At 43.2% G+C, this 27,976-nt stretch overlaps 1 long non-coding RNA gene across 1 annotated transcript; it reads right to left on the reverse strand.

Moving 5' to 3' along the window:
- On the reverse strand, window positions 1-27,711 carry LOC116780077. Its single transcript, XR_004354319.1, has 3 exons — window positions 27,624-27,711; window positions 5,052-5,056; window positions 1-13 (listed from the first exon to the last, which is right to left on the reverse strand). It is a non-coding gene; the product is annotated as an uncharacterized LOC116780077 (long non-coding RNA).
- Between the last annotated feature and the right edge of the window lie 265 nt (window positions 27,712-27,976).

Raw genomic sequence — 27,976 nt, forward strand, 5'->3', positions numbered from 1 at the left:
GCTCTTCAGATCTCTAGTATTTCACAACTTTACCCTCAAGACTGACAAAGTGATGTCCAGGAGTTAGAAAGATAAATTACTTGTTGGGAGGAATGGGTTAAAAGCAGAAGACTATCAAGGAGGATTGTAAATCGCTCAAGTGACCTTGCAGTTGGGAATAACCCTTGATAAGCCTGTGTGAACAGCAGCTGGTGATCCTCTGGCATGGACTGAATTTAATGGTGCCTGTGTCTCCACCTGTGTGTCTCTGCCTGGGGCTTGCTTTGGGAATCCCTCGGTTAAGTGAGGTAACAAATAAATTTGCTCTTTGTGTTTTAACCATGGGTTTGTGGCTGTCCCAGCTTCCTGCCTGTGCCAACTCACACACTGTGAATCAACCAGGTCTCACAACCCCTAAAATGATGTAAGAAACTCACATGGGAGCAGATGTTATGATAAATGGTATCAAAAGACATGCTATAGGACCAAAGATGCAGTTCCATGTGGATATAATAGCAAAGAAAGATTCTATGGGTGAGGCAAAAAGGGGAATAATGCCAGGGGAATACTGGCAAATAGATTTCTCTGAGTTACCTAAAAGTGGATGTTATAAGAAACTGCTTGTTCTAATTGATACTTTTTCAGGATGACTGCCACACCAGTCAAACCCGGGAGGTTGTTGAAGTTTTACTAGAAGAAATAATTCCTAGATTTGGAATTCCAGAGAGTTTATCTTCAGCCAGAAGGCCTCATTTCATCACAGAGGTGGTTCAGGGAGTGTCTAAACTCCTTCAGTTTAAATGGGATTTGCATACCCCTTGGAGACCACAATATAGTGGAAGGGTAGAAAGGATGAATCAGACTATCAGAAGACAAATAGAGTCAAGAAACCCACATGAACTGGGGAGGTGTATTACCTATCATTTTAATGAGAATCCAAATCGCACCACGTTATGAGGGAGTGAGCCCCTTTAAAATTCTGTATGGCAGATAGTATCCAGTTGACACTGTGGTGATGAAAGGTGATCAAATGCATGTGAAAGGTGATGATATGTTGAGAAATTATCTGTTATCTCTCTTGTGGGTTTTGTCTTCTCTGTGTAGGTATCTTAACCAGTGGCTCCCATCCTTTCTTTGGATGCAACCATCCACAGCTTTCAACCAGGAGATATTGTTTATGTGCAAATGTGGAAAGATGGACTCTTACAAGAAAAGTGGAAAGGTCTTTATGTTGTGTGATTGAAGACATATACAGCTGTAAAAGTAGAAGGAATTAATTCCTGGATTCATTATACTCAGGTAAAAATGGGCCCTGAAATCTGAATAAGTGGGTTTAAAAACAAGTTGGAGATCTTAAACTACAACTGACTAAAAATTGCAATTGAATCACAGAATATTCTGAGTTGGAAGGGACCCCCAAGGATCATCAAATCCAACTCTTATCCCTGCACAGGACATCCCCAAGAATCACACAATGTACCTGAGGGTATTGTCCAAACGCTTCTGATTCTTGGAAGCATTGGGTTGAATTTTACCATTGGACTACATTTGTAATGTCATGACTGTAAGAGGACACCATGGCAAACAAATGGGTATGGTAAAGCTCATGTTATGGAGACTCTGGCCCAGCTAGTAATTATATCTTTACTGAGTTGTATCTAGGACCAGTCTTTGTTGGAGGATGCAAATTGGTGAGCAATTTCTATTGCATTTCTGTCAACTTTGCCTTGGCATGGCTGGGTGCAGACAGTAAAAAATACTACTCCACTAATATGGCTGCAGGCCTTGTGCCAAGGTGAAGGAGGAGTTCTTTTGGCAGGTAAACAAGTTTTATGGACACCTGCTGTGGTCCAATTAGCAGTGGACAACAAAGTATGTTTTCCTTATGTATCCAATGTAGTGTGAACAAGAACTGTGTGTCATTAGGAGTATATAAGCTGTCTTTCCTCTAATAAAGAGGACATTTTTGCCGATCATATTGATCTGTGAGCATTCTGTCTATACCCCTCCGCCGTTAAGTCTTGAAGTAATGTAACCCCATCTCTGAATATTCTTCTGGTGTTCATTAATGAATATGAATACCTTATACAAAGTACACATAGGAAGCTGGACATTTTTTTAGTAAATGTGAGGCAACAAATGCAGAAAAATGCCTTACTGTTATGAAAGCAACAAGAAGCAGTTGTGTAAAGGCCTTGACACTGTGTTTATGCTGACAGTGGATTCTTTTTACACTAGACAATCTGACAGTGTTGGACAAATGGTAGCCAACTAGAAGAAGCATAAAGTTCAACCTTCTGACAGTCAAGACATGAAGAAGTGCTTTAATTGAAGATGCACAGTAATTTCATGTGAAGCAGAGGGATGCAGGAAAAGACAGATCTTATTTAAGGTCCAGAGGATATTATTAAGATGATATTATTAAATATATACAGAATATATTTAATATATTAAGAGATTATTATATTAGAAGATATTATTAAATATGTCCAGAGGATATATTTAAGTACCAGATGATCTTTCTCCTTCTTGTGGTAAGCAGCATGTCAAATAATAACCAATTGAGTAAATAAAGCAGTTCTGTTTTTTTATTGCACTGGGAGTTAGAATCTTGATTCATCCCACTCTACATGCCTATGTCTCCTCTAAAATGAACTGAGAGGCACTTCCAAAGTGCATTCCTGGACATCTCAGGGAAATGAGGTTTTACCTGAGGTTTTTAGCAACATGCCTAAGGGGAGGTAAGAAGAAAGACGGTTACAGTGACAATGGTGACCACTTAAAGGACTCCTAAATGACAAGAATTTTCAAGTACATAAGAGGTATTACAGGGGCTATAGCAAGAAGCAACAGACTTAAGTGGCTTAAGAAAGAGGAGCTGTGAAAAACTGAACTAGACTGGGAGGTTTTGGAATCTCTCATATGACTATTGTAATAGTCTGGAGAAATAAATGTAGTACTGGTTTGGGTAACTGTGATCCTGCCTTGAGGTAGGGAGATGAAACACAGGTTTGAACCTTCTCCTACCTGATTTTCTAGTTAAAATGAATAGAAAAGGATATGAATGAAAATGAATAGAAAAGGATTATGTTCTAATTATCCTTTCTTTCACACATCAGTACTGAGTATGAGACAAAGACCTAGCCAACACTTGGGAAAATTCAGAGACACTCTAAGTTGTCTTAAAATCTGGGTTAACCGAAGAGAGTTTAATTTTGCTTCTTGAGAGTATGAAGCTCTAAGCCAGTAAATGCTCACTGTAAAAGGTATATTTGCATGAGTAGGTTTTGTAGACCAGGCATTGAAGTTCCCAAGACAAATTAATGCAAATTGGTGATTGTATATAACTACAGCATATATAATCCAACTTTAAAATACAATTTACATAAAGGTCGACATATGACTGCTAAAAAAGGAATCTTCTCATTTGCATGTGTTTATGTAAAATCTTCCAGTAATTTTAAGACACCTGTAGTTACATTCTTGTCCATAAGAAAAGTTACTTTTTCAACAGAAGTCACATAATTTGAACTGGGATTTTGTAGTTGGGAATCTTTACACTCAAGTTTATTTGTTCACAAAATGGATCTTTCTTGCTTGGTTGGTCACAGTAGGCTGGTTTTATAACCAGTGGAGAAAAATGGATTCTTTCAGGGTACAACCTGACCATATTATTTATATCTACATTGGAACAAGATGAATTGTGTGCTAAGAATGCCTGTTTCTCTTCATAGACTAAGAAAACTACAGTGTTTGCTGAGATAAGGTTTCATAAACCCAGACTGGAATTTAGGGATAATACCATGGTTACAGGCAGCTCAATATATAAAAGAAAATATTTACCTATTAGAAATTTAAAGGCAGGCTCTGCTTCTGATCCTAGGATTTTGATTTTTTTTTTTTTTTAAACGGGAGGTTACTCCATAGTTTGTTTTGGCAAAAAATTCTGTTTCCCGACTTGACTAGGCCTTCTATTATGGCATTACAGCAGTGGTGGATGAGGGAAGAGTAACTGGTGTCATATACCTGGAATTGTGCAAAGCATTTGACACTGTCCCACAGGGCATCATGGTCTCTAAACTGGAGAGACATGGATTTGATGGATGGATCACTTGGTGGATAAGGGACTGGTTGGATGGTCGTACTCAAAGAGTTGTGGTCAACAGCTTGATGTCCAAGTGGAGACTAGCGAGGAGTGGCGTTCCTCAGGGGTCAGTACTGGGACTGGCACTGTTCAGCATCTTTGTCGGTGACATGGACAGTGGGATTGAGTGCACCCTCAGCAAGTTTGCCAATGACACCAAGTTGTGTGGTGCAGTCAACATGCTGGAGGGAAGGGATGCCATCCAGAGGGACCTGGACAGGTTTTGAGAGGTGGGCCTGTGTGAATCTCATGAAGTTCAACAAGGCCAAGTGCAAGGTCCTGCACCTGGGTTAGGGCAATCCCCAGCACAAATACAGGTTGGGTGGAGAATGGATTGAGAGCAGCCTTGGGGAGAAGGACTTAGGGGTGTTGGTGGACAGAAAGCTCAACATGACTCAGCAATGTGCGCTTACAGCCAACCATGTCCTGGGCTGCATCAAAAGGAGCATGGCCAGCAGGTCAAGGGAGGGGATTGTCTCCCTCTACTTCACCCTTTTGAGACCCCCCTGGAGTACTGCATCCAGATCTGGGGCCACCAACATAAGAAGGATGTGTACCTGTTGGAACAAGTCCAGAGGAGGCCACAAAGATGATCAGAAGGCTGGAGCACCTCTGCTATGAAGACAGACTGAGACAGGACTGTTCATCCTGAAGAAGAGAAGGCTCTAGAGAGACCTTATAGCAGCCTTCCAGTGCCTAAAGGGGCTTGCTTACAAGAGAGCTGGAGAGGGACTTTGGACAGGAGCATGTAGTGACAGGACAAGGGGGGAATGGCGTCACACTGATAGAGGGCAGGGTTAGATTAGGTATCAGGAGGAAATTCTTTTCTGTGAGGGTGGTGAGACGTTGGAACAGATTTCCCAGGGAAGTTGTGACTACCCCATTCCTTGAAGTGTTCAAGACCAGGCTGGAAGGGACTCTGAGCAACCTGGTCTAGTGGAAGGTGCCCCTACCCATGGCAGGAGTTTTGGAACAAGATGATCTTTAAGGTCCCTTCCAACCCAAACCATTCTATGACTCTATGAAATCATTATGTAATAAATAATAATACCGTATCATATGGATGAACTCAGGAAGACTGCACTAAATGTTTTAGAATGGATTTTCATTTGATATGCCACATGTGAAGACTAATGGCATTTTTTTAAGTGAAAACTTAGGGTATGTGTCCAGGTAGGATGCATTGCAAAATGTTACCTAAAAATAGGGAACAAAAAAACTCACCAGGCTAATTTAGTAGAAATAAGATAGAGAGCAGGTCTTTAATGAAGGCCTTCTGGCACAAGGAGTATGAAAAGGTGTGCCCCCCCCATATCCAGGGGTTCCACAATTTATGGTCTGATCTGAGAACTACCCTCCCCCAGATCTGCCCCCCTGGCACGCCTCCCCGGAAATTGAGTCTGAGGTCCCAAGACCCCTTTCTTCCTCATCTTCCTCTTCTTCACGGCACCTACTGTCTTTGAAGCTTCTCCAAGGTTCCGGACTTGAAGGTTGCTTTTACTATGATGGTACCTTGTTGTTCGGGCCTGGGGTACATATGTTCTCAAACAGAATGTGTTTACTATAGTCCTGCCTTGAAAGGAACCTAAACAAACCTAAAGAATTTAGAAAATTCGATATGAAATGGGGGAACAGGGTTTGATAAGTGTTAACTACTATTCTAAAGTGTGACAGATTATACAGCTACATTAAAATCTACAAAAAGCTAAAAATCCTAAAAATTCAAAGGCATCAAAATAATGCAATAACTATTCTGCATGAGCTCCTTCACATAGACACATTTATTCTATGTTTTAAGAGCTTGTATTCTGCTTAGCTTGATTCACATCTCTTCACCTGAAATAAGAGAGTTTACACAGAGAACTATTGAGGAATATCAGTTATTTCCTCTGTGCATACATAGAGGTACAGAAAAACACTGTAAGCAGTCTGCATGGAAACTTGGAAACCAGGTTCTTAGCAATGGATTGAATGATTGTTTCCTGTTACATAATACCACTATTACAGATAGCAGTGCCTTAACTTTGTGAGAAGAAGGAAGGTAACTCATTAGAATTCTCTTTAAAAGAAAAAAATATAAATCCAATATTGCCAATGTAGTAAAAGTAAAGACAAGGAAAAAGTTTCTAAATGGTAAAGTGGCTGAGGCTGTCTAACAATTCTGAAATTAGGACAAATTTGAGAAATAATTTTGGTTAGAGAATAATTATTTGAAACTAGTTTCAAAACTACCTTAAAATCTAGGTTATATAGATTTTAAGTATAACTTTTTTAACACTTTTGGGAACACTTTAGCTAAGTACCTTTGTATTAGATTCCTGAAATGTTGTATAATATTTCTTGTCAAGAATTCCAACAGATGAAGATTGTAGCAAGGTAAAGAGCATTTTATCTGTATAAAATGTTCTTAGAATAAGACACAACAGGCACATCGCTTGATATGAGAGAGTCAAAACTATCAGAGAAGGTCCAGAATCCTTGAAAACGGTCCAAGCAGGACAGAGAGAGTTGATGAAGACTCGTGAGAGGAAGATATGGGGTCTTGGGACCACCAACCCAATTCTGGGAGGCGTGCCTGTGGGAGGAGGGACAATTTTTGGGCTGGATGTATCCCCATGAGGTAATAGGTAAATATTATAATTAGATGATAGTATAAGTTTGTGAAACCTGTGTGTGTGATGGTTCATATGCCATCTTTGTGCACCTAAGGCATCTTATTAAAGAGCTTTTTTAACCTTTCTATACTAACATTGTCCATAAAATTATTTGTTTGATTTTAGGCAACAGTTGTGCTTCCCAAAGGTACAGCTTGGAGGTTATGGCATTTGAGGGATGGGACATCTTCCTACTAGATCTCTTTTCTGGATGGTTGTTGACAGGGTTTTGCACCAGTGTCCTATTTCTCTTTTCAGTGCACTGGGACTACAGGAGGGGTGGAGAGGGTATTCCGTTATAAGTCTTCTAACTATTTATGCTGTCTACCTTCAAGTATCAACTGTCAATTATTACACAGGATGCTGATAAGGAAATAGTTTATAACATAATGAAAAACAATTTAACAGGAGAGATTAAAAGACCTAGTACTGAGTACACTGTAATGGGATGGTAAGGTTATGGTCAGAAAAAAATTGAGTTCATCACTCTAGGAAGAAGCAAGAATTGAAGCCTACCTTGTCCATTCAGAGCTTGTACTCTAACTACTGGCTTTTGAATGACATAGAAATGCTACATATTTTAGCCATTCCTTTTGTTTCCTTCTATGAAAAATGCCAGTAATGCATCATTTCAGCCTGATCTAATGGGACTTTCTGAGAGATAAAGGGATGAGAGTATTGGCAACAAAACCAAAGATAAAAAAATTATTTGTGGGCTATTTGTGGATACTCAAGTAGAACAAGGCAAGGTTTGTGGAGACAGAAAGAAATTAAAGATATAGATTAGTTTGTTTGCTGGGATTTTTTGATAATCTTTCAATATTATGCACTGTTGTGATACCAGTGGATTCTGGATAGTGTGTGACATTTGAAGCTTGGATAATAGAGAAATCAGAGATTAACCTCATCATTTGTTCAAGATTCCTGTCTTCAGTGAACATTTGTCTTCTTAACATATATATAGGTGCAGTGTTTCAAATTTATTTCTGGTGTCTTCTACTGACTGAGAGGGCTGAACTAGACCATCATATGTTTTGATGAGTAGCTTTCCTGCTTCTGCCTGATACTTACTTTAACATTCATTCCTAATTCCTTTTTACACAAGAAGATTCTTACTTGAGGGTACTAAGAAAGAAAGACAAAAGATACAGAAAAAAATATTTTTCTCATTTTTTTTCTATAATGTTTGCTTTCAATCTGATTTTTATTTTTTAATCACTAAGTTAAATTATTTTCCCCTTTCCTGCTTCCTCACAGAATTTAAAGGATTAGAGATAGATAAGAATACCTTCAAAGTAATCACAGAATCACAGAATGGGTCAGGTTTGAAGGGACCACAGTGGGGTCATCTGGTCCAACCTCCCTGCTCAAGCAGGGTCATCCTAGAGCACATTGCACTGATTGAGTCCAGATGGAACTTGAATATCTCCAATGAGGGAGACTCCACAACCTCTCTGGGCAATCTGTTCCAGTGCATGGTGACCCACACAATAAAGAAGTTCTTTCTCATATTCAGATGGAACTTCTTGTGCATTGATTTCTGCCCATTGCCTCTTGTCCTATTGCTTGGCACCACCGAGAAGAACCTGGTTCCACCCTTTTGACACCCTCCCTTCAGATGTTTATACACATTGATGAGGTCTCCTCTCAGTTGTCTCTTCTTGAGGTTGAACAGTCCCAACTCCCTCAGTCTTTCCTTGTAAGAGAGATGCTCCAGTCCCCTGATCATCATTGTTACCCTCTGCTGGACCCACTTCAGGAACTCCATGTTTCTCTTGTACTAGGGAACCCAGAACTGGACACAGTACTCCAGATGTGACCTCACCAGGGCTGAGTAGAGGGGCAGGATTGTGGGGTGCACATGTGTCGCAGTCGTAGTGAGACTGGACTGTTTGCTAAAGAGGATGAGTTATGAGGTAGACCAAACTCCTCTCTCTCTGCAATTGTAATGTCAAATTAAGGGGTTTTACTCGAGGAAAATGTGGAAAAACAGAAGAAATAACAACCCTTTATTAAAAGATATATGTATGTTAGCAAAAACAGTAACAAGAAACAACAATAACAACAGCAAGTCTAAATGGATACTCCTCTGTCCGTTAGCACAGTCCTAAATGTGGCCTGCCGGGGATGTTGTTGGATCGCTGGAAGGTGCAGAGTCTGCAGGGCCCTGTTGTGGCCTGCAGGGGGGACCTGTGGGATCGCTGGAATGTACAGGACCTGCAGTACCTGGTCGTGGTCGGCAGGGGGCGCTGTGGGATCCGGCAGTCACCATGTGGGCAGAGGGGTCTGGAGGGAGCAGCCCCGGCCCGCAGGAGAAACCGGGAGGGAAACAGGGGGGGGACCCCTTCTCCTCAATGGAGGGAAGGGGTGAGGGGGAAAAAAAAAAAAAAGTTCACCCCTCAAGAGGACTCACTGTTCCCAGATGATAGTGTTTCCAAGGCTCTCCGTTTTTTCTCCAGCAAGCACAGACCTCTCCGATGAAAAGAAGCAGCAAAGACTCGTCGGTCCGGGCGGGAATCACACGACACTAGCAGTGCAGGATCGGTAGGTAGGCCTCACCAGGACGGAAAAACCAGGGAAGAGAGCTGGTTCCCAGACTTTCCTCCAGAGATGCCTGAAAACAGTCCCCGTCCCTGTCCTGGTCCGAACACTCTGCCGTCTCTCGTGTCCTCCCGTCTCTGTCTCAAACCTTCCCCCATCACCTCAGCAGTTAAAAGCCCATTAAGCAGATCGGCCAGTTCCTTTGTAAGGCTAATCGACTCCCTTTCCCCCTTCGAACTCTGTTTCTCTTACAGGGAAAGCAGGGGAAGGGAAAATTCCTCTCTCAGATTTATAACCCATAACAACATGTCCTTATATAATAAGGAAAAACACGCTCCTCATGAGATGGTGAACAAAGAGGATTTATTTCAAATTCGGCGCTGGTTTTATCCCTTCAAACCATGTGACTTCTTTGACCAGTAAGGTTGTCTATGTCAGCGCATGCTCTTTTGAACTTCTCTGCCCCGGCATGTACCCCATACCTTAAACACGCCCCCTACATAGGATCACCTCCCTTGAGCTGCTGGCAATGCTCTTCCTAATGCACCCAAGGATACCACTGACCTTCTTGGCCACAAGGGCACAGTGCTGGCTCATGGACAGTTTGTTTTCCACCAGGACCCCCAGGTCCTTTTCTGCAGAGCTGCTTTCCATCAGGTTGACCCTCAGTCTGTACCTGTGCCCAGGGTTATTCCTCCCCAGGTGCAGGACCCTGAATTTGCCTTTGTTGAACTTCAGGCAGTTCTTCCCTGTCCATCTCTCCTACTCATCGAGGTCCTTCTGAAGGGCTGCACAGCACTCTAGGATACCAACCACTCCTCTCAGTTTTGTATCATCAGCGAACTTGCTGAGGAGGCACTCCTCCCCTTCATCCAAGCCCTTGATGGACAAGTTAAACAATACTGGGCCCAGTATAGAACCTTGGGGGGCACTACCAGTGACAGGTCTCCAACTAGACCCTGTGCCACTGATTACAACCCTCTGGGATCTGCCATTCATCCAGTCCTCAATCCACCTCACTGTCAACTCATCTAACCCACACTTACTGAGTTTGCCTACGAGGATGATGTGAGAGACAGTGTCAAAAGCCTTACTGAAGTCCAGGTAGACAATATCCACTGCTCTCCCTTCATCCATCCAGGCAATCAGGTTGGTCAAACATGACTTACCTTTAGTGAATCCATACTGACTACTCCTGATCACCTTCTTGTCTTCCATGTGGGTAGAGATGGCCTCCAGAATGAGGCACTCCATCACCTTTCCAGGGATTGAGGTGAGGCTGACTTGCTAGTAGTTCCCTGGGATCTCCTTCTTGCCCTTTTTGAAGACTGGGATGACACTTACTGTCTTCCAGTCCTCTGGCACCTCTCCTGATCTCCATGACCTTTCAAAGATGACTGTGAGTGGTCTTGTTATGGTGTCCACCAGCTCTCTCAGCACTCATGGATGCATACTGTCAGGGCCCATGGACTTGTGGATGTCAAGTTTGTTTAGGTGTTCTCTGACCCAATCCTCCTTGACCAAGGGAAAGTCTTCATTCTGACATTCCTTTTTCCTGGTCTCCTGGTTCAGAGATCCCTGAGAACTGGTCTTGTCAGTGAAGACCAATGCAAGGAAGGCATTCAGTAGCTCTGCCTTCTCTGCATCCTCTGTTACCAGTGTTCCCTCTCCATTTAGTATCGGGTCCACATTATCTTTTACTTTCTTTTTGTTATTGATGTATTTGAAGAAGCTCTTTTTGTTATCCTTGACATCCTTGGCCAGATTTAATCCTAGATGGGCCTTGGCCTTCCTTGCCTCATTTCTATTTACCCTGACCACCTCTCTATATTCACTCAAGGTGACCTCACCCTGCTTCCATCTCCTGTGTATTTCTAGCTTGTACTTCACAGAATCACAGAATATGCTGAGTTAGAAGGGACCCAACCCTTAGCCCTGCACAGGATCACACCAAGAGTCACACCATGTGCCTGAGAGTATTGTCCAAAGGCTTCTTGAACTCAGACAGACTTGGTGCTGTGATCACTTCCCTGGGGAGCCTGTTCCAGTGCCCAACCATCCTCTGGGTGAAGAACCTTTTTCTAATATCTAACCTAAACCTCCCCTGACACAACTTCAGGTCATTCCCTCGGGTTCTGTCACTGGTCACCAGAGAGAAGAGATCAGTGCCTGCTCCTCCACTTTCCCTCACAAGGAAGTTGTAGACTGCAATGAGGTCTCCCCTCAGTCTCCTCCAGGCTGAACAGACCAAGTGACCTCAGTTGCTCCTCATACGGCTTCCCCTCAAGGTCCTTCACCATCTTTGTTGCCCTCTTTTGGATGGTCTCTAAGAACTTAATATCTTTCTTATATTGTGGTGACCAAAACTGCACGCAATATTCAAGGTGAGACCACACCAGTGCAAAGTAGAGTGGGACAATCACCTCCCTCGACTGGCTGGCAATGCCTTGCCTGATGCCCCCCCCTGGACACAGTTGGCCCTCCTGGCTGCCAGGGCACACTGCTGACTCATATTCAACTTGCCACTAACCAGGACCCCCAGGTCCTTTTCCATGGCACTGCTTTCCAGCATCTCATTCCCCAGTCTGTATGTACATTCCAGGGTTGCCCCATTCCTTGTTGGTCTTCATGGTGATGGTCCAGTCCTCTAATTTGTCGAGGTCTCTCTGCAGGGCCTCCCTGCCTTCGAGGGAGTCAACAGCTCCTCCAAGTTTTGTGTTGTCTGCAAAATTGCTTTAGTATTCCTTCCAGTCCTGTGTCCAAGTCATTTATGGAGATGTTAACTTGAGTAATGGCAGGAGTTCTTTATTCATCCATGCAGGTGTCTTTCTCCCTTTGCCCAATTTTTTGCTCCTTGGGATCCATCATTCTTGAGCCTCGAGGAAGTGACCCTTGAATATCAACGAAGTCTCTTGGACCCCTCTTCCCTTACGGGCCTGTTCCCATGGGATTCTTCCAAGAAGATCCCTGAAGAGGCTAAAGTTAGCTCTCCTGAAGTCCATGGTTGCAATCTTACTGGTTACCCTGTTTCCTCCTCACCTAATACTGAACTCTACAATCTCATGGTCACTAGAGCCAAGGTTGCCCCCAACCTTCACATCTCCAGTAAAGCCTTCCTTATTTGTTAGTATGAGGTCGAGCAGCACACCATTCCTCCACTGCCTGTGACAGGAAGTTGTCATCAATGCTTTCCAGGAACATCCTGAACTGTTTGTGCTTTGCCATGTAGCTTCTTCAGCAGATGTCAGGGTAGTTAAAGTCCCCTACAAGAACCAGGGCCTGTGACTGTGAGGTTGCTTCAAGTTGTCTGTAGAAGACCTCCTCCACTTCCTCCTCTGACTCAGGTGGCCTGTCGCAAACACCCACAACAGAGTTACCCTTACTAGTCTGTCCTTTTATCCTAACCCATAAGCTCTCGACCCACTGGTCATCCACCCCAAGACAGAGTTTGATACATTCCAAGTGTAGCTTCACATAGGGAGCAACTACACCACTGCATCTTCCTGGTCTGTCTCTCCTAAACAGCGTGTAGCCCTTCATGACAACATTCCAGTCATGCAAGCTATTCTACCATGTTTCTGTAATTTCAATGAGATCGAAGCCCTGTGACTGTATATAGATCTCTAGTTCCTCATGCTTTTGCCCCATATTGCGTGCCTTGCTGTACAGGCACTTTATAAAAGTATTTGATGGTGAAAATATCCCAGTGGGGGTACAAAGGGATGCTCCATAGTCCTGTCTAGTGTTTGCATGTTTGACTGCTTGCACTTTGCTTGAGATATTCTCTCTTAAACCTCCTTTTGCTACTGGGGTGTTTCTCTATTTTTTCCCTGTTGGCTTTTATTATCTCAGGAGTCCCTGACTCATCTCTGTAAGACTGCCGGCATGCTCCAGTGTGGCTGGTACAGCTCAGAGTCACCTGCAGAGGGTCCTCACAAGTACCCTGTCTCATTTTTTCATATTATCCCACAGTTTGCCAGGGACAAGCCTGATATTTCCCCCCTCCCCCATGATATCTAGTTTAAAGCTCTGCCAATGAGTGTCACTACTTCCCAGGCAAAGACTCTCCTTCCTCGCTGAGAAAGGTGAGTCCCATCTGATGCCAGCATGCCTGTCATTCTTTAAAAGAAAAGTAAGAGAATTTTACATCAATCAGTAACAAAAATATGTGTGACTAGAGTCACTCAAACTCCACCTAAATGTAAATAAATAGTATAAAAGTAAGTTAAGAGTGGGGAGAAGTTAGGGAAGACTCCATTGTAATTTCTGGGATCGGTTGACAGGCTGAACCTGTTTTCTCCCCCATAGGGGTGCCTATTGGGTAAGAACCATATTCCATGTGCATTGAATTATTATCTCAAGCTACCTTTCATTGGGGATTAGAGTTTATCCGTATATTGCTTTGAGTACATTTTTGCAGTCAGATACTATCACCGGCAATCCTCGAACCTTAACCTGTCCATAAACCTCTAGTGTGAGTCCTTCAAGGGCACTAGCAGCGGGTAACATATTCAACTAAAAGTATGTAGACCTGGGAGGGGATCCCTCTAATGGTGTTGGTATGTGACCCTGAACATGTTAGTTGAATCTCCCTCCAATCCAGCAGGCTACTCAGTGGAGAGTCCCCATAATGGGACATTGACAGACTGGTCAGGTACAAGGATCTCGACTTTCCTGGGGTGCTGACAGACCAATCAATCACAAAGGGTTTGTGGAAATCCCCCCTTTCATGTGACAGTGCTCCATCACGTAATGGTTACTTGGGAAGACAAAATGCCATCACTCTGAACATCCCCCCTTCCTCCTTTTTCCCCAGTTTTATATGCCGAACATGATGTCATATGGTATGGAATATCCTTGTGGTCAGTTGGGGTCAGCTGTCCCAACTGTGTCCCCACCCAGCTTCTTGTGCACTCCCAACCTACTTGCTGTTGAGATGATGTGAGAGGCAGAAAAGGTCTTGACTCTGCAAGCACTGGTGAGCAATAACATTCCTGAATTATCAACCCTGTTTCCAGCACAAATCCAAAACATAAACCCATACCAGCTACTATGAAAAAAATTAACTCTATCCCAACAACAACATTCCAGTCATGTGAGCTATCCCAACACGTCTCCGTAATCGCAATGAGATCAAAGCCCCATGACTGCATATAAATCTCCAGTTCCTCCTGTTTTTTCTCCATACTGCATTCATTGGTGTACAAGCACTTTATAGAAATATTTGAGTCTGTCAATATCCCAGTGGGGGTTGTGGTAGTTTTAGTCTAGGCCTTCCTTGGTGACCTGTTTGTAACCAAGGAAGTAGCTATATACCCAGTATTCCCTACGATTTTTACATAAACCAGGGGTATAAAGAAGAAGGGAGGAGAGACCTTCGCTCTCTTCCCTTCCAGCGAGGTTTGGAGACAGCAGATCCCCGCAGTCGGTCTCACTTCTGTGGGGGAGCTGGGGCCTGGCTCAGCCTACGGGGCCTGTTGTTTTCTGCTGACCCGGAGTCCGGTGGCATGGCGGCAGCATTTGGGCGATTGTGTTGTCCCAAGGAGGGTAGTGAGATATTCTTTTGCTAATTCTTTAGTTTGCTAAATACTGAGTTTTTTGATTGTATGTATATCTATTTTGTTTTTCGGGGTTTTTTTTCCTTCCCCCTTCCCTTTCCCTTTTGGAATTGTACATAGTATTTCAACTGTATATAACTGTAATATACGTAAATACATTTATTTTAATATAGTTCGACTAGTTTGGATTTTTCATAGGTTTTTTTCTTAGCTCTCTACCAGAGGTTTTTTTGTGCTGGGTCTGAGGACTTGGCAGGGAGCCAAGTAAAAACTTAGTTTTGTTCTGGTGTATTGGCTGGGAATCGAACCTGGGCCTCCCATGTGGCAGGCAGGAATTCTACCACTGAACCACCAAAGGGATGCCCTATGGTCCTGTGTTGTGCTTACGTCTTTGGTTGCTTGTGCTTGCTTGAGGCACTCCTACTTAAGCCTGCTTTTGCTACTTGGGTGGTCACCATAGTTCTTCTCTTCCCACACCTTATCTCTGTTGAGCCTGGCAGGCCTGGTGTCATATCAACTGACCCATGAACAAAATCCCCCAAAATTCTACTGGTAACACCAGTGTCAAAGTCAGGTATTCATCTGCATGATTTTCGTGTTTCTTGCCCCATCATTCCTTGCAACTGGCAGGACAGAAGAGAACACAACTTGTGCTCCAGATCCCTTGACCAGTTGTCCCAGGACCTGAGGTCCCTCTTGATTGCCTGAAGCCTTCTTGTTGGGACCTCATCACTGTCTACCTGTAATGATCAAGAAGAGAAGGTATCCAGCAAGATGAGGTACCTGCTCTGATTTCTATATATGCTGAGTAGTTCCCAATGGCTCCCAATGGAGCCTAAAGAGGAATCTACCCCAGAGGATGCTTGCCTAAAGCTTTTCAATGTCTCCACTAATGTGAGTAGAGGCTCACATTCATACTCTGATTTGTAGGCCTTTTTCTCTCTTTTCCACTGCAGAAAGATCTTACTGGGATTTAATTCTGGTCATGTTCATGGAAAGGAAACCTATGTCAGTTTTTCTTAGTTGTGCTAAATTTTCTGCTTCTCTTCCTGCTTTTTCCTGTTCTCTCAACCTCCTTTCTGGTTCTCTTCCTTTGTTTTCCATATTTAAACACTTTGTTTAGTGCACTTGGTTTCCTGATAAAATTAGATGTAATCCTTGTGTCATAATTTCTGAATAGTAAATTTGAAACTCTAATCAATTTCAACCAAATTTGACAGTGGTCCAAAAGTCTCAGAGGTAATCCAATTTATACAGCCTTTTTGGCAAGGCAGTAGCTAGGGTAATGAGACCCAAATTAGCACTTCCTTGATTTGCTGGACCTCGCCTTTCATCTCCTCCATCTGTGCAAGCATCACTATGGAGAACTTTCCTGCCCCATATGGTTGTGAGTCATGAGTATAGGTTTTAATGGTCTGAACCTGGCTGACCCAGATCCTTTGCTTGACACTTTTCCGTACTAGAAGGAAACTAGTGGACATTCCCACTGCTCACAAAAAATTCATATAAACCTTTGTGCCCATCCTTTCCTACTAACTGGTGGTAAACCTTTACTCTCCTAGGACCTTTCTTAGCACCTCCAGGACACTTCTTAGCATCTGGAGACACTTGTCTCCCAGACACTTCTTAGCACCTGAGACTGGACAGCTGACTGTAACTTAAATATGGATTTAATTGAAAGCATTGGGGAGGTGAGATGAAGAACCACACAGCAAATTACCTGGGCCACACTGTTAGGAACCAGTTAAAGGGGGATGTAAGCAGGATGATTAAAACCACAGTGACTAAAGATTGCAAAAAGTTAAGTAACTACCATTTTTCATTTTCATATTTTAGACCAGTTTTAATCAGTGTATGCTCTTATTTTGCCTGGTAGCATATTGTCTTGGTTTATTGACAATGTGTCTCAGGAGGTAGGACCTCCAATGGAATAGAAACCCCTCTCCCTAAAGTACAAAATTTTTTGAAATTATGAGAAGTTCGAGTGGAGTATGAAAATGAATAACAATTATGAGAAATAAAAATACGGTTTTTATAGGCATATCACAAAGTTGTAAGATATCCAAGTCCCAGACTGGACCTGGATGTCAGGGTCTTTTTCAACCAGATAAGGGAAATATAAAAGTTCCTAAAAAAAAATTAAAATCTTTCGGGGCCCTGTAAGAATTTTGTACACAGGGGTTTCTTTTCTCTCTTGGGGTTAAGAACAAACGAAGGTCCATCATTTTTGACAGAGGATGCCCAGTAGTCAATCGGAAAGAAGGGAAAGCCCCTTTTCAGAGAAAAGAAACCTTTTTAGGTAAAAATGAATATATTAAGTTTATCTGAAAAAGGTGGGATTTTGTGAAACTATAAAATGTGTGAAAATTAAACCCAAAGGGTCTTTTCTCCCCGAAAACTCGTTGTGAGACTAGACCCAGTGTGCTGAATAAATTCTTTCTTTTTGTTTCATGAGTTTTTACTGTCTTTCTAAATTCAAGGGAGAAATTTTTCACACAGTTTTGGGGGCTCGTCTGGGATTTGAACGTACGCCAACCTGAGTGGGGGGGAACAACATCCCTGGATGGTGCGCCCTGCCAATTTCGGCAGTCCAGGGGACTGGGAACCCTCCTTCGGGTAGGTTGAGATTAAAGACCCAGGACAGACGGTTGTGAAACAAAGAGAACAAAGAGAAGGACTGGACAGTACAGACATTAGAAAGACCACCACACCATTAAATCCTATGCATAAAATTCAGTAAGACACAAAAGGGTCTATTTTAATTTTTACTGGGCAAATTGGGTAAAAAGGAGCGTGCGTGGGTGTGCTTGAGATGTACCAGAGGTACGGAGTGAGAGCGGAGTTCCAAAATACCATGTTTCTAATCCTCCTACCAGGGAATTGGCCGGTGAAGGAACGAAGCGACTGTTGTGAACTGTGAATGAGAGACTCCTTAGGGTAAAGAAATGGGTTGGAGTAGAGGAACCCTCCACGTGTCTTGGGGTGGGGGAAGGGCTGTGGACAACCCCAACTGAATAAGGGAACCATCCGAACCATTCTGTGGCTGAAAGGGGAGTTACTAAAAACTTCCCGGGAGGTAGGGGTGAAGGAGAGGGCTGTAACGCGTTAGGTTGCGACCAGGCGGTAGATCCTTCTACCTTGTGGACAGAGTGAGGGAGGGAGGGGGCTGTAATGCGTTAGGCTGCGACCAGTCGGTAGATGTCTCCACTTGCGGGCAAATTTAGGGAGGGGGGCTGTGACACTTTCAGACAGCTGGGCAGGTGGGGCGAGCGGGCTGTACTGCTTTCCATAGGGAACTTAGTGGTGCAGCGAGGGAAGCGCCATGAGGACTCTGTGTGGAGATCCCTCTTGAAATTGACTGAGGCAGAGCTGGAGGTTTGAAGGGACCTAGTGTGAGGTGAAATATATATATATATATAAAAAAAAAAATAATTTTAAAGACCCCACAAATGCTATCACTATAGAGATGGGGGGTAAATCCAGCAAGGAGGTTGCAAGAAAGGAGAGAAGGTGTCAGAAAAACCACCTCAAATCCCTCAAGATAGCCCTTTGGGAAGGATGGGGAGAGACAAAAAGGACGCGAGGAAAGGATAAAGCCACAATGATCCAATATTGCATGTAAGAATGGACAAAAGGACCTATAAGGGAAGACTATCTCTATTGGTCTCAATTTGGCTCGTTTGAGGGTTGGATTTGCAGAGCATTAAATTGCTATGTCAATGCAAAAGAGTCTTTAAATGCTACATGCTTGGTGGGGACTATAGGTTTATTCCCAGTCTCTACAGTAAACGGAGTTAATAAACACCAGAAGAAAAAGAAGACCCCAATATGGGACCCTTTAGAAAACCTTCCAGAAAATCCTCCTCCCTATAATCCTGAGGGGAACAAAGGAAATGGGGCACAAAACCCAGATACAACCCCTCCTCCAAGCCCTCCCCAGACATGGGAAAGGGCTAGGAGAGAATGGGAGTCAGAAGCACCTGAAGCACCTGAAAAACTCTATCCCCTGTCATGGTTTGAGAACTCCAAAATCCAATTTCCTAGTCCAAACCCCCTCCCACATCTCAATGTGAGATGGGTTTTCCAGACACCACACGAGACTCAGAATGGGGGAAAGGGAATATATTACAATGACTGCACAAATAAATACTACAATACATTATATACAATCTTAGCTATCTCTACCATGACATAAGTATTTACAATGGATCAAATCTCCCCTCCAAATAAAAGTCTAGGAGGGAAAAAGGAAAAGATCCCTTTCCACTCTCAGAACAGCAATGTCTCTAAGGCAGCAGGTTCTCTTCTTCTCATGCAGTAACTGTAGTTGGATCTCTGCCAATACACACGAGGGGGTATCCAAGCCCCTCGACCATTTGTCTTCAAACGAGGGTCTTATCTTCTGTGGGTTGCATTCACCCAGACAACGGTCGCATCACCACGGTCATACCACGAAGCACGGGGGTCTTCGTGACGGTCTGTATCTTCAGGGGAAAAACAACCCCCTTTGCAGAGCTCTGTGCTCTGTCTCAAGCAACGAGGGGGCCAAGGTCACCCTCTCCGCATTCCTTCTCTGAACTTTTTAGCTACTCTCTGCAGTGTTGCTGCAGTTTTAGGACTTCCATTCAATAAGAGTCCATCCTTTCCACTTAGGAAAGGTCACAAAAGGAGTTTGGGGTTTTTGGTTCAGTTTCTTACCCCAACTCTGTCTCTGTTTGAGCTTAGTTCTCACTCTCTGCTACTGACTGTCTCTCGGCTCTCTCAGATAACTCTGTGTCTTCCTTGGCTGCATGTTTGTTGCTGCTTCTTCAGTTATCTCTTGGCTCTTAACCACAATCTCTGGACACTGCTTCTGCTGCTGCTCTGTCTCTGCTCACTCATGGTGGAGAAAACTTTTTTAGCTTTCAACCACAGGTACTTAGCCCAGCCTTACGCTGTTCCAAGTCCCTGTAGCCCCCAGCCGGGGCTGGGGGGGGGGGTCAGAGGCCCCAAGGGGCTCCAAGCCCCTTCCTTGTGGCTCTACAACATGGCTACTTCTTCTTCAACAACTACAACTAACCTTCTCTTCCGTTCTGCTTGTGATATGTTTATATTTTGCAGAAGTGTTCATTGGGTAAAACCTCAAAACTTCAAGGGTCACCACCCCCTGGGGTTTTACCATTTTATAACTTCAGGGGGAAAACTGTTTCCCCCCACCACATCCCCTTAGAGAGGTTCCAATGCAGGGAATGCAAGGGGGTGTGGGATTTGTAAATGCCCCATTAACCAGCTCTGAAGTACGGGAATTTCAGAAAGAAATGAAAAAGTTATTGGAGGATCCACTAAGCTTGACTGAACAATCTGATCAATTTTTAGGTCCAAATATGTACATATGGGATGACATGAAATCTATAATGGGAACGTTGTTTTCAGTACAGGAAAGGAACATGATTAGAACCACAGGAATCCGGGTTTGGGACTGGGAATATCCCCAAGGGATAAATGGACAGGGAGGAGAACAAAAAATGCCAATTGCACATCCAAACTGGGACCAGAATACAGATGGGGGAAGACAGAATATGATAGATTACAGAAATTGCATTATTAAAGGAATTAAAGAGACAGCCCCTTGAGGACATAATACTGCTAAGGTTTTTGATGAAAAGTAAACCAAAGATGAGTCACTGTCTGAATGGTTAGAAAGATTAAAGAAAAACATACAACAATATTCGGGGGTCCAGTTGGACAGTCCAACAAGACAACAATTATTGAAAGCCTTTATTGTGATTTATTCTTGGCCAGATATTAGACGAAAATTAGAAAAGTTGGAGGACTGGAATGAGAAAGACATGAATGAGCTATTGAAAGAAGCTCAGAAAGTGTTATGTTCAAAGGGATGAAGAGCGGGAAAAGCAGAAGATCCACTTAATGATAGTGATGGTTGAGGAAGTGAATAAGCAAGGGGGGGAACGAGCCCCAGGGCAGAGAAGGGCATGGGTACCACATGGGAAATATGGAAATGGTCTCAATAAATATAAAGGACAGGGAACTTAATACCCTGGAGGACCTTCTCGATCACTAACAAGACTGGGGATGCAAACTGCCCCACCCAATTCACAAAGAAAGGGAAGAGCTTGTTTTTACTGTGGACAAGAAGGACATTTTAAAAGGGATTGTCCTAGGTGCCAAAAAGACATCAGGTCTTCCAGTTACAGGAGAGCTCAGAACAGAGATGTCGGGGACTCTTCCTCCTGGGGTCAGAAACAGGAAAAGAGAGCTTGATAAATTTAAAACTGGGACCCCAGGAGGACAATACCATCTTTCTAGTGGATTCAGGGGCTCAGAGGACATGTGTAACTCAACCTCCATCGGGAATAAGAGTATCAAACCAAAGTCACAGTACAGGGAGCAAAAGGTACCAATACTTTGAGGTACCAATAGCCCCATCAGTATTAATAAAAGGAAATGGGAAGGAGGTTGAAGCAGATTTACTGATTACACCCCAGACAGGGGTGAATCTATTAGGTAGAGATCGAATGGGAATCTTGGGAGTAGGGGTGGTACCTCAGGGGGAGGGGGTGGAAGTTAAACTCTTCATCCTAAGTGAAGATTTGGGTATAAATCCTGAAGTATGGGCCCAAGACAGGAACAGAGGAAGATTGAAAATAGAACCTTTTACAGTAGAATTGTATACAGAAATTCCGATTCGTTGGTTGACCTGAAAGATGCATTTTGGACTTGTCCCCTGGACAAAAATTCCTGAGATATATTTGCATTTAAATGGGAGGACATAGGAACGGGCAGGAAACAACAACTCAGATGGACAGTCCTCCCACAGGGGTTCTTGGAAGCACCTAATTTGTTTGGACAGGTTTTGGAAAAAATAATAAATGGATTTGAACCAAGAGAAGGAATGATTGTTCTACAATATGTAGACAATTTGTTGGTGGCTGGGAAAACCTGAACAGAAGTAGAAAAAGGAACAGTGAGGTTGCTAAACTATTTAGGAGAACAGGGATTAAGAGTGTCAAAGAGTAAACTTCAGTTTGTAGAAAAGGAAGTAAAATACCTGGGATACATCATAAACAATGGTGGACGGAAACTGGGTCCAGAAAGGATAAAGGGAATCCTGGACCTTCCCCTACTAATGACTAAAAAGGAAGTGAGACAATTCTTGGGATTGGTAGTATTTCGTAGGCTGTGGATCGCAGATTACAGCAGTAAAACAAAGTTCCTATATGAAAACTAATGGATATCGCCTCAGGAAAAACTTACATGGCAGAATATTCCTCAGGAGAAATTGAAAAATTTGAGAAACTAAAAGAAACCTTGACCCAAGCTCCAGTGTTGTCATTACCAGACCTAAAGAAACCTTTTGACCTTTATGTAAATGCCTCAGAAGGGACTGCGAAGGGAGTTGTCACCCAAGACTGGGGGGGAAGTAGGAAACCAGTAGCTTTTCTGTCAAAGTTGCTGGACCCAGTAATTAGGGGGTGGCCAGCGTGTGTGCAGGCAGTAGCTGCTATGGTCATCCTTGTGGAAGAAGCGAGAAAACTAACATTTGGAGCAAAAATTAGGGTTCATACACCACATGCAGTAAGAACAATTTTGAACCAGAAATCCGGGAGATGGATGACAGACTCCCGAATCTTAAAGTACGAAACCATATTAATAGAAAAAGATGATTTAAGTATAACAACCAATTCATGTGTAGATCTGTCACAGTTCTTATATGATCAGAACGCCATAGAAAATGAGGAAGTTGAACACAATTGTTTAGACATTATTGACTATCAGACGAAAATTCAAGAAGATTTGATGGATATCCCTATAGAAGGAGGGATGCACCTGTTTACAGATGGGTCATCAAGAGTAGTGGAAGGAATATGGAAAAGTGGTTACGCAGTGATTGATGGAGAAAATCTCACGGTAATAGAATCAGACAGTCTTCCAAATACTTGATCCTCTCAAGCATGCAAGGTGTATGCAGTAATTGGTGCATTATGCATAATCAGCAGCGGAGTGGGAACCATATATACTGATTCTAAATATGCCTGGGGGGTAGCACACATTTTTGGGAAAATTTGGCATGAGAGGGGAATGATGACCTCTCAAGGGAAAGATTTAAGCCATCGAGAGTTTCTGGAGACCTTGCTAAAAGAAATCCAGCAACCTCAGGAAATTGCCATTGTTCATGTTAAAGGTCATAGAAAAGGGAACGATATAATTTGCCAGGGCAGTAATCGAGCAGACCAAGCCGCCCGAGTGGCAGCCCTGAGTCACAAGGTACCTGAGGCAAAGATAATGGCTCTAGTACCGATACCGAAGGAAACTCCACAACCAATATTTACTGACAAAGAAGAACAAAAGTTATTGGAAATAGGAGTTGAGAAGAATGCAAGGGGGGAGTGGTTCCTCCCAGATGGGAGGCAAATGTTATCAGAAGCAATTATGTGGGAAGTGTTAAAAGAACTGTATAATAGCACTCATTGGGGAACTCAAGCCCTGGTGGACACATTTCTAAGAACTTATGGGCACCTAAAGGTATGTACAATTGCCAAACAAGTTACAAGCGAATGCCTAATTTGCCAGAAAGTAAATAAGAGAGTGCAAAGAACTCATCCTCTTGGAGGATGAGAACTCGCAAGCAGACCCTTTCAAAGAGTTCAGATAGATTTTACCGAGTTACCCCCAGTACAGAGGTGGAAATATTTGTTAGTAATTGTAGATCACTTGACTCATTGGGTGGAGGCATTCCTGGTCTTGAGGGCAACTGCTTAAAGTGTAGTCAGAGTACTATTAGAACAAATCATTCCCCGATTTGGATTACTTGAAACCATAGACTCTGACCATGGACCACACTTCACCTCAAAGATTTTGAAACTAGTATGTTGCAAGTAAATTGGCAACATCATACCCCTTGGCACCCCCAGAGCTCAGGAAGGGTGGAACGCATGAATCAAACATTAAAACAAACCATCACCAAGCTGACACTAGAAAAGGGATTACCTTGGACAAAATGTTTACCGTTGGTTCTCTTTAGGATTCGGACAGCCCCAAGACAGGATCTTAATGTCTCCCCCTATGAAATGTTATTTGGGTTGCCTTATCCCTCATGTTATAAGGGTGTTCAAACACCAACCCTGGAACTGGGTGACAAATACCTTAGGGAATATATCAAAATAGTAGCTGAAAGACTGGAAAATCTCAGGCAACAGGGACTGTTGCCACAAGACCAAAGCATAAATATGCGTCTTCGTTAAATTCTAAGTCGGGACTAAATGCGATACTTGTGATTTGCGTTTTACATTTCATTTGCAGTGTTTCAAGTTGTCATGGTTTGAAATTGCCCCCCCTGGGAACCGGGGGGCCTAGAGGTGATTGGGTGCCAGACCAGTCTTCCCTAGAGGGTCAATCACGGCTCATTTTGTTCGGTCCTGTGAAAAATCATATATACACAACTGGCGGAAGTTGTTGGCAATCGGTCTGTCTGGCTGCTGCTGTGTCTGGTGCTGTGTGGGTGTGTGGGTGTAGAAGGTCCAGGCGTGGCAGGGTCCCCTTCTTTCCCCTCTGGGGGGAAGGGGGACCCTGTGACCCCACAACTCTGCCCAAGTCAGGGTTGGAGGCAGCATTGGAGTGAGTGTGTGTTTGTGAGGGAAGAGACTCACAAACAGTTGGTAAGCGGGAGAGAGAGAGACAGGTCTTGGAGCCAAGCCCTCTTCCCTGCCCCCCCCCCCCTTTGCAACTAGACTGCGGAGGGGGTTTCTTCTTTTCCCTCTCACTGTAAAGTGGAGGGGAGGCTTGGCATTGGAGCGGAGCCAAAGTGGAATGCAGCCCGGTGCCAGGGAGATAACCCCAGGCGAAATTGGAGACAGACCAGAGAAAGGCCCGGAGGATGTTCTTGCAGTGATTTAAATGGAGGACAGTTGAAAACTTGGAGGAGGAATGAACATTCCAGGACGTGTATGTGTGATAAACTGAACTAAACTACAGCAGCATGGAACTGAAGTATGAGAGAGAATCACACAGCAGAGATGGCACGGAATCAAGGAGAAAGGACTCAGAGCTATCTTCTTGGACTTCGTAAGGAAGAAAGGGTTTCAGTAAACAGCTGGAGGTTGGTGGGGGGAGTGAACCTTTTTCCCTGAACACTCCCATGAGAGAAAGACTGCTTTACCTATCAGCCTGAAGGGTTTTTCCTGGACTGAATTGAGGGAGAAGCTTAAAGGGACTGATAGAAGTGTGTAATATTATATATATAGTTGCTTTTAGCTTGTACAGTATTTATTTGTGTAAAATAAATGTATATATACTTCCCCTTTTCCCCTATAGAAACCTCTTGCCTGAAAGTTTCTCTTTGGTGTTGAGATAGATTGTGGGAAGGGGTGGGGGAAGCCTGGAAATTGGATTTTGGATTTTTGTGGTGGCTCAAACCTCCACACAAGTATAGACAAAGTGTATCAGGGTGAATTTATGCTGATACTTTTGGTCTGTGTTTGACCCAGACAACTGTAAAAGTTTTGTTCTTTCCCTGCCAAGTTATAAGAAAACAAGTACTGATAAACGGGTACCTCGTCCTTGAAGAGAGAGCTTCTTGTATAAAATGTTTTAATTGGTGTTCTGTGTTTGGCTAATCGTCCTCCAAGGTTGCTTGAAGGAGAGACTGAAGACTGTAGTGATGAAGTAACGTTCCCAGACTCATTTGGAAAAGACCCCCCAAGTGCAGTATGCAGGCGCAAGGAAAGCCATGCGTGCGCAGAAGAGATGCACTTATATAACCAAGGGGGCCAGACGGAGGGCCTCTGGTTGGGCGGTGATGACCACTCCTGCCTAGTTTGAGGTCACTTGGTTGATTGTATAAAAGCAGATAGCGCTTTCTTGGAGGGGAGTTAGCTTCACCTCAAGGACAATGTTGCCTTTGGCGGGGACGCCTGCCAGTTTGTGAACTCACTGACTCTCCAAGGATGCAGTTTCTGCTATTGGTGATTATAGGCATGCTAGGTCGGTAAGATAACTTTATGGGCAACAACTGGATAACTGGGGAGGTCATGCTGGGGGTTTATTTCTCTCCTCCTTCCTCCCTTTTTTGTTTGTTGGTTTTATTGGCCACCTCTCGGTAATAAATACTGTTTTTTGTTGAGCTTTCAGTGGTGTCATGGTTTCAGGATTCAGTATGTTCCAAATCCCTTCCTAATACACAAACTAACAAGTTGCGTGACGTACAGTGACCCAAGTATTACTATCGCAAAACTTGCAGGTACACCAAGCGGCATTTTTGGCCTGTCATGAAGTGAAAACAACAGAGGGCAAGACCAGATTAGCCTCTATACTTGCCACAAGAAGATCTCTCTACCCTGTTGTCTGCTGCAACCCGATAGGCATGGGGAGTGGAAGTATATGCTGTACTGGACCTCTGCTTGCTTTAACTGTGCTCCAACTAGTAGTCATTGCCGATGACCATTGCTCAAAGTGTCACCAAACTGCATACTACGAGACAGGTGTGGTAACCACCTTTATGGCGTATGAGTATGTGAATGAAGTTTGTTATGATAAAAAGGAATTAGAAACCTGTATAGTAGGTAACAGATGCTATGGGGTAGCAAAGAATTTGGGGTTAGAAGGAGCATGTCTAGATTAAGCTGCCTTGTGGGTGAGACATGGATTTGTTGGGATATCATCAGCGAGTGGGGGGTCCCTGACCTAATACTGGAAGAGATTATTAAAAATAAGGAACAAGAGACAGCTAAAGATCATCTACTATTGTCAAAATTGAGTGATTTATACTCCGAATTGACATAGGAAGAGATCAGAAATTTGGAACTCCCCTCAGAAAGACAAAATTTGTTTGTTGATTTAGCAGAAACAATTGCAAAAGGGCTAAATGTAAATCGCTGCTGGCTTTGTAGTGGACCTTTAATGAAAGAGGAATGGTCCTGGAGGGGTTTTAGCCTAGATGCACGAGAAATATTCAAAGGGAATTATACTTTTTCTCAAAATAAGTTGGCCAGAAGGGTGGATATTAAGCTCCATAGTGATTGGAAGAGATTGTATACGGAGAACAAGGACTCATTTTGTACACCCAGTTGGGGAAACCCCATGCAAAAGAACTCTGAAGACTAACTTCACTCACAGTGAGTATTTTCCACAGGCCCCAACAGATTATTGGTCAGAAAAAGGCCACTCCAATTGTAAGTGGGATATGAACCAGAAGCTCTACAAATGTAACAAACCCAAAACAAACCCCTTCTCTGGAATAAAAGAAATATCAAAGTTTTGGAAGAATGTTGATAGCACGTCCAAAGACTTTTGGAAGGCACCCAATGGGGTCTTTTGGATTTGTGGAAAAAAAGGATATACAGTTTTACCAGAAAATTGGAGGGATTGTTGCACTTTAGGGATAATCCTGCCTGGGTTCTTCCTGCTGCCCTTTTCAGAGAAAAGAAACCTTTTTAGGCAAAAGTGAATATATTAAGTTTATCTGAAAAAGGTGAGATTTTGTGAAACTATAAAATGTATGAAAATTAAACCCAAAGGGTCTTTTCTCCCTGAAAACTCGGTGTGAGACTAGACCCAGTATGCTGAATAAATTCTTTCTTTTTGCTTCATGAGTTTTTGCTGTCTTTCTAAATTCAAGGGAGAAATTTTTCTCACAACAATTTTACTAAAATCTGACAACAAAACAGAACAAAACAACAACCAAACAATAACAGAAAAAATGTCACCTAAAACCACTCCTTTAAACTCCGTGCTGTTATAAATGAAGACAACAATCAAGGATTTTTAGCAGCAAGGCTATTTATTCTATAAGGAATGAGTAAAACAGCTCTGGGTGCAAAAGGGAGTCTCAGCTCCACCAATATGCACACCTTACAGAGTGCTTCTCAGCCTTTTATACATCTGTTCCAGGAAAGATACCACCCAGTTTCGTTTCTTGGTTGTGACTGCAGTTTCGTTTCTCGGACCTGTGCAGGCTCTTATCAGTGGTCTTAGGTGTCCCTCTGGGTTTGAGGGATAAAATTCAAGTCTTTCCTTTCTTATCCTTTGGATAACCTCATTCTTTACGCTTGCATATTTACCCGTTACATATATAAGCAGATTCTATGAGGTCCTGAAAACAGCAT

The sequence above is a fragment of the Chiroxiphia lanceolata genome, chromosome W, assembly GCF_009829145.1.
Source record: "Chiroxiphia lanceolata isolate bChiLan1 chromosome W, bChiLan1.pri, whole genome shotgun sequence".
In the NCBI taxonomy this organism is placed as follows: domain Eukaryota; kingdom Metazoa; phylum Chordata; class Aves; order Passeriformes; family Pipridae; genus Chiroxiphia; species Chiroxiphia lanceolata.